This window comes from Heteronotia binoei, chromosome 19 (assembly GCF_032191835.1).
Source record: "Heteronotia binoei isolate CCM8104 ecotype False Entrance Well chromosome 19, APGP_CSIRO_Hbin_v1, whole genome shotgun sequence".
Lineage (NCBI taxonomy): Eukaryota > Metazoa > Chordata > Lepidosauria > Squamata > Gekkonidae > Heteronotia > Heteronotia binoei.
The window spans coordinates 43,133,443-43,145,315 of NC_083241.1; positions in this window are offsets into that span (position 1 = coordinate 43,133,443).

An 11,873-nucleotide genomic window follows, 5' to 3' on the forward strand; every position below is an offset into this window, starting at 1 on the left:
TTGGGTCCAAACGGGGAGTAATGTCTTCACAGTAATGGCACTATCCAGGGGTGGAATTCTAGCAGGAGCGCCTTTGCATATTAGGCCACACCCCTCGATGTAGCCAATTCTCTAAGGCTTACAGGGCTCTTTTTTGTAAGCTCTTGGAGGATTGGCTACATCAGGGGGTGTGGCCTAATATGCAAAGGAGCTCCTGCTAGAATTCCACCCCTGGCACTATCCCACAGAGATCTTCTTTCTCTTCCTTTTATTGGTCACCTTAACTGCTTTCTCTTAAGTTGCCTCAAGCAATCTGAAGTTAAATTGCCTCCATTGCCCTTACGTGATTTCATTATGTTCACCATCCAGTTGAAATAATCATATTACCTCCCAAAAAGGTGGCCAGATTTTCAGCCAGAAATCATTTACTGTAGAGGGGAATGAAAGTCCTTAATAGATTCTTATCAGACAGGGGGAAATCTGGACCTACAACCGTGATTGTCACTCTTTTCAAAACACTCCCCATTTCATCTTTTTGCGTTGTCCAACTGCGCTTTCTTTGTTTGGAATGGCAAGGTGTCATAGCGTTATTGCTAAATGACAGAATATAGCAGAGAACTAAAATAGCTCGAGTGCTTTCTTTGCACTTGTGTATTCCTGTGTATGTGACTGACCTGGTTTTTTTATTTTAAGAAAAGAAACTGTAACAGAAGACATTTGTGCATTCCGTCTGTGGACTTTAAAAGGCTGTGTTACGTTGCCATTTTCCAAGCCAAGTTTAAACGATGAGAAAAGGAATTATTTTTATATTGATTTCAAAATAGGCCACAAAGCAATATTTTGCGCCTTTGTTATAGAGAGGTGTTGTCCTTTTTTAGTAGAACCATTGTGGGAAATGTGGTAGCGTTAACCTTTTCAAGAAAGCTTTGTAGATGTTCCTGATTTTTTTTTTTTGGATGCTCTTTATGTACGCCTGTATCTGTGGTTGAAGGTTGGAATACCGAATGATTTTTATTGAAAAAGCTTTATACGCTGGTTTATATATTTTGGTAAAAGAAAATATTCCGTTTTGTTTCTCTATGGAATCCTGTTTTATAAGCAGCTTCTGTGCCATACAGTTTCCAGGCTTTAAACATTTCAGCCCCCCCAAAAGACACCCAACGATGACCCCATTTCCCTGCACCACAAGAATGGTTTTTGGTTCAACCTGACATGAAATTTTGCAATGCCAATTTCATAACATGCTGTGACTCATTTTTTCTGTAATAAAGACCAGATATGTTCAGTTCTTCAAGAAATTGCTTGTAGGGAAAGACAGACCCTGTATCCCGTTATCATCTTTGCTTCATACGCTTTTTCAACCCTATTCTGCGTCTTGTAACCTGGAAACATGTGGCTTGTGTACATTTACTTGTGTCCCACTTTTCTTTCTCACTCACCCGAAAACTGTGTCTGTTTGGGGATTGCATTGTTTTCATGTACATGTCTGCAGTCTGCTCGTAATCTTTTTTAAAAAAAATTATATATTACTCCTTGGGCCCCTTTAATTGCGTGGTGCTTAAAAATAATTTGTTTTGGAAGCTACTGATCTTTGATGGCTGCCCGAGTGGCTAGAACCCTCAATGGAAGAGAATGAATGCTTGAAAGGGACTTGCGATAATTAAGTAGGTGATTTCGTAACTACGGTAACGAGGAGTTTCAGTGGAGGCGGGATTCTTAATTTCAAAGGCTGTTGTCTCCCCAGGGAAAGGAAGCCAGTAGATCAGACTCACAACATGTGTCATCCCGACTGTTGCACTATTGAGTTGTGGCCTCCCGTATTTCATTGCCAAGAACTATTTTAGAAGGGGGCAGGAGCTGTGTGCGACTCTCCAGTTTTAATAACATCTTGCTGGGGGCAAAGTAAATTTTGCTTCTCACGTAGTGTGTGTCTGTAGAGATCTTTGGTAACTTGGTTTCTGTTTGGTTAAGTAGAGAGACGCTTCTCCGTGACTCATTAAGAAAAGTCTGAAGTATTTGTCTAGGGTTGCCAATCCCCAGGTGGGAGCTGGGGATCCCCCGGTTTAGAGACCCTCCCCTCGCTTCCGAGTCATCAGAAAGTGGGAGGGGGGACTGTCTGCTGGCCACTCCATTATACTCTATGGAGATCGATTCCCATAGGGGCTAATGGAGGATTGTTTTGTGGATATCTGGGGCTGTTTTTTGAGTTGGAGGCACCAGTTTTTCAGCATAGCATTTAGTGCCTCTCCTCAAAACACTCCCCGAGTTTCAAAAAGATTGTGCCAGAGGGTCCACCCAAAGAGGGTGCCCTATCCTCCATTATTTCCTATGGAAAGAAGGCATTTAAAAGGAGCATGGTCCCTTTAAATGTGATTGCCAGAACTCCAACTGTGCTTGTCACACTGTTGATTCTGGCTCCGCCTCCAAAGTCTCCTGGTTCCAACCACAAAGCCCCCAGATATTTCTTGCGTTGGACTTGGCAACCCTATATTTGCCTAAGCCTAGGTTGGAGAAATATATCCCATGCACGCCATACTCTTCGTTTATACTGACAGTTGCATTGGTTTAATTCTTCAGAAAACCCTCCATCTCGGTGATTGTAATTCCTTCCTTTAAAGCTGTGGTGCCTTAGAAGATGCAGTTTAATATAGCATAAGTTTGATCACGGACCATGGAATTCGGGTTCTGTGGTCCCCAAAACCTCCCCGAGCGACCAGCTGCCTGGCTCCAAACTGTCGTACCCCTCTTCGACTTGAAAGCAGCTGATCCAGAGGTAACCAAAGGTGCGTGTGAGCCCTCTTGATGATAATATGAGCCCACTGTGATAGAGAGTAGGCCAGCCAAAGGGAGAGAGGGAGAGCCACCAGGAAAGAGGTTTGGTGGTGCTGGCACCAGGCAAAACGTTTGAGGGGTTTCAGGAGAAAAAGCCAGACCAGTTCCCCACTAGAGCCAGCTTCGTGCAGTGGTGAAGTGTGCGGACTCTTATCTGGGAGAACCGGGTTTGATTCCCCACTCCTCCACTTGCAGCTGCTGGAATGGCCTTGGGTCAGCCAGAGCTCTCTTATCTGGGAGAACCGGGTTTGATTCCCCACTCCTCCACTTGCAGCTGCTGGAATGGCCTTGGGTCAGCCATAGCTCTGGCAGAGGTTGTCCTTGAAAGGGCAGCTGCTGTGAGAGCTCTCTCAGCCCCACCCACCTCACAGGGTGCCTGTTGTGGGGGAGGAAGGTAAAGGAGATTGTGAGCCGCTCTGAGACTCTTCGGAGTGGAGGGCAGGATATAAATCCAATATCTTCTTCTTCTTCTTCTAGTCTTATGCCGCTGTCACTTCCCTCTGCAGGGGCTTCAGTCGGATTTCGCACCATCTGCCCCCGGGGCTGCGACTCGCTCTACCTCTTTTGCACAGCAAACAAGATCCTCTAAAAACCGGTTTCTGTTTACCGGCCGAAAAAGGCGAAGTGAGTTACAGCCCTGGGGGGCAGATAGTGTGAAACCTGATGACGGACGTCCCTCGGAGAGGAAGAGCACGAGAGCGGCATAAGGCTAGTGGGGAATCGGTCACAGTTTTACCGAAGTGTTTTGCTCATTCCTAGCCAAATGAAGACAGCCGGAGATCAGAGATTCCAGAGACAGTGGAAAAGTGATGAAACTAGAGGGGGGAAAAGGGCTTTCGGGAGGGTTAGTATCATTTATGTATATTTCCGCTGCACTGTTTTCCTAATTTTGAGCAAAGGCATTCCTCTCTCCCAACTACTGTGTAGGAAGACACCCCCTCCCCCAAAAGGGGTTTATATTAACAATAACCTGTGGACATTTGCCTTATGTGTCTTGCCAATAACAAGACCCATGCACGCACCGTAGCTCACATAGCAGATCTTCAGATACGGACACAGTTCCCAAGAGCTCATCTGTGACTTGCTCTCCTAGGAACAGAATGTTGGGATTTTAGTGAATTCTGCTGAAAAAGAGGTCTTCACCCCCAGCATATGTCCATGGGGAGGGAGACACCTGGATTCAGTGTATTGGGTTCTTCAGGAACAGCCTTGGGATAGACCGGTGTGGGGCAGCCCCCAAAGAGATTACAATGTCCTTGGGTGTGTTAGAAAACAGAGAGAGCAATAAGACATCCAATATTGAACAGTGTACGGTAGTGATTTTCTGAGATCTCCCCTTTCTGCTAAGGGGTATGTGAAGCTTCCTTTCAGATAAGTCTTTAGTTAAGATTAGAGAACTGTTGTTATATGCCCAAATATATCCATACCCTGCCCATTCTTAGGATGGCAGATATATTCAATATCTCATTACCAAATAAGGTGTGCTATTTGCTTCTGTCAGAATTCAGCCTTGGATCAAATCTTTTGCATTCCTGCCCCCCAGCGACTTTTCATGACAAATAACCTGTTGCGATTAACTTAAGAGTTCTCCATTCACTTAGCACCAAAGCCATATTTTTAAAAAAGAGAGAGTAAGTGGAGGGTTGGGGACTCTTCACAGTAACACGATGAACTTGGGGTTTTCAAAGGTTTGTGTAGATGCCAGTGAATTTGTAAAGAAATGTGTAGTTTTAAAGCAATGAGCTGCTCTTTGCAAATGTATAATTTTAAACCATTGAGCAAAAAAAAAAAAATCACCTTATCTGCGAAACAGTATCTTAGCAGATAGTTTTGGCCTTCTATGAAGCTTAACACCTTCAGCAGAGGATTGTATCGGGGCAAAAACAAAGTACGAGCAGAGCTTGAGGGTTCCTGCAACATTGCACTTCTCTGTCTTAGATGGACATTAATCCTTGCAAAGAAGAAGTTTGATCAGTTCTCCGTTCCTGCGCCCTGATCCTAAAGCGTTTGCACCTGGGATGCTAGCGTGAATGTCCCCCTAGTTCCTTAGGCAGATCTGTAACCCATCAGATAGTTGCCCTTCAGAAAGGCTCAGATCCAAAGACATGCACGGGCCATAGTGGAATTTCTGTCCCCCCCCCCATTAATTGTGGGATCATCTCCCTGCCTTGGGGTTGTCTGAATCTCAAAGTACTTCTGAAGAGGTCTGCGATTTACCAGAGGGAGCTAACGAAGGGAGAGCAGAAGTTTTTAAGAGCTACCTTTAGGTGTCTGGAGCTCCTCCTATTCGGCTTCTTTGGATCTGAGCCAAAGTGCATTAGTCTTTTTTTTCCCTTTCTTTAAAGTTACCCTCATATCATACTGAATTAATTCTTCAAAGAAGCAAGGACGCTAAACGAATATGTACTGGTAACGAATGTGGGCTTTTCTTGTGGGATGTGTGTGTCTCCTTGAAACTTTTTCTACGTGCAATCTTCCTTCTGATTACGATGAAATGTTATTTTTTAATATGCTCCATTCTTTGACAAAAAAAAGATGACGCATATGAGCCGTTTTTAGCAGTTGGGATTGTTGTTTTTGTAAAATACGAGAGCACTAAAACCAATCTTTTTGCAATAGTCCTTATGAAATCTGGCTTTTGTTTCAGAAAGAAAGGAAAAAAACCCCTTCCAGTTACGACTGTCGCTGTTTTTTATAGAACTGTTAATTCATTTCTTTCTTTTATGAAAGATTGCTACAAGTTACTGATAGCTCTGTAATCTGTGTGATTGGCTTCTCCATTGTTTGAAATAGAGAGAAGCTCCGATACCTATTCAATAAAATTAACTTATTTGTAAAATATCGGCTTGTCTGAGTTCTTGAGCGATGTTATTTCTCCTGCGCGGGGGACAATTTATAAGTTGTCTCCTCTGCCAGCTGTCAGATGATTAAATAATTTTTACTTGATGAATTATATCTGTTTTAACCAATCAATTAAAGACATTGTACGTATTATAAAACTTGAGGGAAGTGTGAGAGAACACAGAGTTAACTGAAGAAGAAGACTGCAGATTTATACCCTGCCCTTCTCTCTCAATCAGAGTGGCTTACAATCTCCTATATCTTCTCCCTTCACAACAGACACCCTGGGTGGGACTGAGAGAGCTCTCCCAGAAGCTGCCTTTTCAAGGACAACTCCTACGAGAGCTATGGCTGACCCAAGGCCATTCCAGCATCTGCAAGTGGAGGAGTGGGGAATTGCAAATCAACCTTTGGTTCTGCAGTGGGCCAGAAAGGAATGAGGAAAGAGGGTCATACGGAGAGAACTGGAAGTTCGTCAGGTGACTTGGGAAGCAAAATTGGCCTTCGTACATACCAGAATTATCAGGCCTTAGAGGTCAGAGTGGTTGGGGGGGGGGGGCATGAGAGACCTGGCATAGAGCAAGACCCCCTCAAATTCAAAAGGCTGTTTCTGTTCACCCTTGCAAAGGCTGGGCATGTGTGTTTAAACAGCAACTAACTCTAGGAGGAAAGTTTTGCTCGGGTGGAGTTTCCATCGATAAAGGGAAGGGAAATGGTTCTGGGCCTCAATTAACAGTCTCTTTGTGACTCTGGGAACATGGACTTTGTGTGTAAAAAAAGTCGCATTTCTGCTTTTGCTCCATCCCAGCCTAAATGTAGTTGTGGGTGGAAGAAAAAAAATTCTGGGAGCCCAGAGACCTGTATGGATTCAAATATTTTATCACTCCTTGTTCATTCACTATCAAAAGTTGTACTAGCTCTATAGCTGTCTTTGTATGATAATGTCTCTTTGTTGTCCTCAAATCGCTTCCAACTTATGGCCATCTTATGAATTAAAAAGGTAAAGGCAGTCCCCTGTGCAAGCACCAGTCGTTTCCGACTCTGGGGTGACGTCGCATCATGACGTTTTCACGGCAAACTTTTTACGGGGTGGTTTGCCATTGCCTTCCCCAGTCCTCTACGCTTTCCCCCCAGCAATCTGGGGACTCCTTTGACCGACCTCAGAAGGCTGGAAGGCTGAGTCAACCTGGAGCCGGCTACCTGAACCCAGCTTCCACTGGGATCAAACTCAGGTCGTGAACAGAGAGCTCAGACTGCAGCTTTACCACTCTGCGCCACGGGGCTCTTATTCTAAGAATTACTGACCTCTAAAAACATCCTAGTTTTAGCAGCCATTCTCAGGTCTTACAAGCTGAAGGCCCTTGTGGCTTCCCTGATTTGAGTCCGTCCATCTCACATCTCTTTTCCTGGCATTATTGTCTTTTCCAGTCACTGTTGTCTTTCTCATAATGTGACCAAAGTCCAATAGCCTCAATTTAGTCGTTTTAGGTTCTAGGGAGAACTCAGACTTGACTCGACCTAGAACCCACTTAATTGTCTTTTTGGCTAGTCATTAAAAATGGTGTGTGGTGTGTAATAAACATGTCAGTTCCTGAGTTCTCTTCCACAGTTACATTCAGGGGTGTTGAACTCCTTTGTTATGAGGGCTGGACCTGAAATAAACGAGACCTTGTCGGGCCAGGCCGCGTGTGTCATAAAATGTAATGCCAGGTAGCAGAGATAGAAGCTTTATAAAAAACACAGACAAACACAAAGGTTTTTTAAAAACTTAAAAGATGCTTAAAAGATTAGCACTTGTTGGTCTTAAAGGTGCTTTTCTTATTTATGTCCTGTGCGATCCAGGGAACTGGGCAAAGGAAGCTCTGGCTCTTTCCTTCCTTCCCCAGGGGACAAGGAGGGGGAGGAGCCTCAGCCAGTAGAAGGAAGAGAGGCTTGGCTCAGTAGCTCTGCTGTGGGACTGAGAGCCTGGCAAAGCCAGCTCTCCTTCACCCCCTTCCTCCCCAAGAGAGGAACCTTAGCCAATGGAGAAAATAGAGGCTTTGCTCTGTAGCTCCTGTGCAATTGAGCAAGCCTGGCAAAGCTAGCTGTGATGCAGAAGGGAGCAAGAGAGAGAGAGAAGGAAGCAGGCGACAGCCAGTTGCTCGGGGGGGCTGATAGGAGCCCTCCAGGGGCCTGATTCAGCCCCCAGACTGCATGTTTGACATTCCTGTTCTAGGAGGACCAAGATGCAGAACCAAGACTGGGCTTTGTGAAAAAAATTAGCTTGGGACTCACTGGTCCCTTTTAGGTTGTATGGAGTCAACTGAGCAGGCTGGACTTTGCAAAACTCTTTGTAGAGGGACAAAACGCTCCCCACCACAAACAATCAGTGTTACAAACACTGACCTCTTCCCTTTTCCCAAATTGAGTCCCAGCTTTGGGAGAAAAGCCACTGTACCTTTTACCCGGCGACCTTTCTAAGTATTCGGTCTCTGACAGAGATCCTATTGAGAATTAAAGTAGCTGTGCACAGTGTCCGAAATGCACGTGTATTAATGCCACGGGCATGTGTACGTGCGATGGTTGTTCTGCAAGGAAAGAACCCTGAATTCTCCTCTCTAGGGAAGACGGCTTGAAACTTACTAAAAATCTTTTTGTCATGCTTTTCCAATTAGAAAGCAGCTGACAATCAGAATAGTGGGGTGTCTCTCACTTCCCTAATGCTGGCTTCCCTGCAAATGCTGTTTCCGTGTTCTCTGCTGTTTTTCCTTCCATCCAGAAGAAATGGCCAGGCTACTGTTGGGGCTCCCGAAATGGGAGCACATACGGCCGGGGCTGCGCGGACTGCACTGGCTGCCAATTACATACCGAGTCCAGTACAAAGTGTTGGTTATCACCTTTAAAGCCCTATATGGCCGAGGACCAGCCTACCTAAGGGACCGTCTCTCCCCATATGAACCCCAGAGGGCACTGAGGTCAGTGGGAAAAAATAAAATGGCGATCCCTGGGCCGAGAGAGGTCAAGCTCCAAAACACTAGAGCTCGGGCCTTTTCAGTTGCGGCCCCTGCACTGTGGAATCAGCTTCCGGAGGAGGTGCGGGCCCTGCGGAGTCTTGACCAGTTCCGCAGAGCCTGCAAGACCGTCCTTTTTAAACAAGCGTATATCGACATCGACTGCTGAATTGCTGTGAATAAAGGATCCACCATCTACATTACTATTGAACCATTTAAACTGGCAGAATCAGCGTCACGGAATTAACCATTACTACTGCCAGATAAATTTAAAAATCCAAACTAACTTAAATTATGTATTTAATCTACTAACTGGTTTTTATATGTTTAATTTTAATTGTTAAATCTAAAGTTTTTATCTATTGATGTAAATGTATAGAATGTTGTTAGCCGCCCTAGGCGGGGAGGGCTGGATACAAATAAAATTTATTTTTATTATTATTATTATTATTATTATCATCATCATCATCCCTCTCTTGGTTCGCCAGGAGTGGTGTAGTGGTTAAGTGCGCAGACTCTTATGTGGGAGAACCGGGTTTGATTCCCCACTCCCCCACTTGCAGCTGCTTGAATGGCCTTCTTGGGTCAGCCAGAGCTCTCTTATCTGGGAGAACTGGGTTTGATTCCCCGCTCCTTCACTTGCAGCTGCTGGAATGGCCTTGGGTCAACCAGAACTCTCTTGAGTTGTCCTTGAAAGGGCAGCTTCTAGGAGAGCTCTCTCAGCCCCGCCTACCTCCTAGGGTGTCTGTTGTGGGAGAGGAAGGAAAAAGAGTTTGTAAGCCACTCTGAGATTCAGAGTACAGGGCAGGATATAAATCCAATATCATCATCTTTAATGCCAGTAACTCACGAAGTAGAAGTTTCGCTCACAAGACTCCACTGCTTAGAGAGAGTATTGCACACAGTTGACATCTCTTTCCAGCTACTTACCTGCAGAGAAAGAGACTCAACCAAAAAGATCTTGCAGACTCAAGCTTGGATCCCTGTTGGCAAGAGGCAGTGACCCACCTGTCACCTGTCAGAGCTCTTTCTACAAGCCATGTTTAAACCCTTTTGCCCTCCCCAGAGAAGAATGGCATTGTGCCCTTCAGAATAAAGAAGAGGGATGGAGAGAGGATTCCTTACACTAAAGAGTTAAGCAGCCGTAATGATTTATAAGGGAGGGTTCAGTTTGGCACACGGAACGTTCCCTGGAGGACTTCTGTGCTAGGCTGTTATTAAAGTGGTGCCAGAAGAGTTTTCTAATTCACTGTAGATAAAGGCACCGGGAATTAGCATCAAGCCTGTGATCAGATGACCCTCTCAGATTGCTGACTGCAGCGGAAACCGCCCCTTCTCCCATAAAGAGCTCTCTTGTTTGGCTTCTATTTTTGCTTGTGTGTTTTTTTTTTAATTTAAAGATTATATATTTTCAGGGGGCGGGGGACGCAGAGTCAAGGTGAAGCCAGTATTTCTCTTGAACTGTTTTGGGTTTGTCTGATGTGGAGCAGGCCCATGGCAGGCTGCATATTTTTTTCAGGTGCCATAAACGAGCGGAAACCTCAAAAGAAACGCTTAGAGCTGCGTTCTGTTTGGTTCCCGTGACTTAGAGTCTAGTCTGCAACAGGCAAAACTTGACATTTTAAACCAGAAGGATTTACTCTGGACTCTGCTTTGAGCGGGGGGGGGGGGGGAGCAGACAAGAGCTTGAATGAAGGCAGTGAACTGACAGCTAGATTCAAGGAGCATCTTAGAGACCAATCGAATTTTCGGGGTCTGAGCTTTCAAACATCAAAGCTCATAATCCCGAAAGCTGAAAGTTGAACATATGAAGCTGCCTTCTACTGAATCAGACCCTGGGTCCATCAAAGTCAGTCTTGTCTTCTCAGACTGGCAGTGGCTCTCCAGGGTCTCAGGCTGAGTTTTTTCACACCTGCTTACCTGGACCTTTTTTAGGTGGAGATGCCAGGGATTGAACCTGGGACCTCCTGCTTACCAAGCAGATGCTCTACCACTGAGCCACCGTCCCTCCCCAATATGAAGCTGCCTTCTACTGAATCAGACCCTGGGTCCATCGAAGTCAGTATTGTCTCCCCAGACTGGCAGCGGCTCTCCAGGGTCTCAAGCTGAGGTTTTTCACACCTATTTTCCTGGACCCTTTTTAGTTGGAGATGTCGGGGATTGAACCTGGGACCTTCTGTTTACCAAGCAGATGCTCTACCACTGAGCCACAGCCCCATTCATGGCTCTCCAGGGTCTCAAGCTGAGGTTATTCACATCTATTTGCCTGGATCCTTTTCAGTTGGAGATGCCAGGGATTGAACCTCGGACCTTCTGCTTACCAAGCAGATGCTCTACCACTGAGCCACAGCCCCATTCATGGCTCTCCAGGGTCTCAAGCTGAGGTTATTCACACGTATTTGCCTGGATCCTTTTCAGTTGGAGATGCCAGGGATTGAACCTCGGACCTTCTGCTTACCAAGCAGATGCTCTACCACTGAGCCACAGCCCCATTCATGGCTCCCCAGGGTCTCAAGCTGAGGTTATTCACACCTATTTGCCTGGATCCTTTTCACTTGGAGATGCCAGGGATTGAACCTGGGACCTTCCGCTTACCAAGCAGAGGCTCTACCACTGAGCCACCATCCCTCCCCTTGAAGGTGCTTGTAGACTTGAATCTCCTCGACCAACCTCACTGTTCTCTTCAAGTGAATGAACAATGACATTTGTAATGTATTTCGTGTAAAAAGTCCCTAACCTGAGTGGACTATGGTAGTCAGATCTCAGAAGCTGAGCAGGGTCGGCCTTGTCTTTATTCAGTTCAGTTTATGAATAGACTAATTTCAGTATTTGCATGGCAGATCCCCAAGGAACACTAAGGTCACAGTGCAGTGGCAGGTAATCACAAAACACTTCTGAACGTCTCTCGCCGTGGAAACCCCACCAGGAGTCACTGTGACTTGACTGCCAAAAAAAAGAACGTTAAAAGGAAAAGCCTTTTGCCCGCTCATTTGCACTCGTGTATTCAGTGGCCTGTTTTTATAGAGAACGTTTTCCTGCGTTCGTCGCAGGGCAAGGGGGCACACGCGAGAGCCGGCATCAACAAAACCCGTTTGCTGCTGGGAAACTCAGATCGAGAACGGGTGCAGCAGGGTGGACGCATTTTTGTGTCTGCACTTGTGGCTTTCCCCGCTTCCCACCCTGCTCGTGGCAAAGAGTAATTATTGTATGGCAGTGGGTACAGGATAGCCA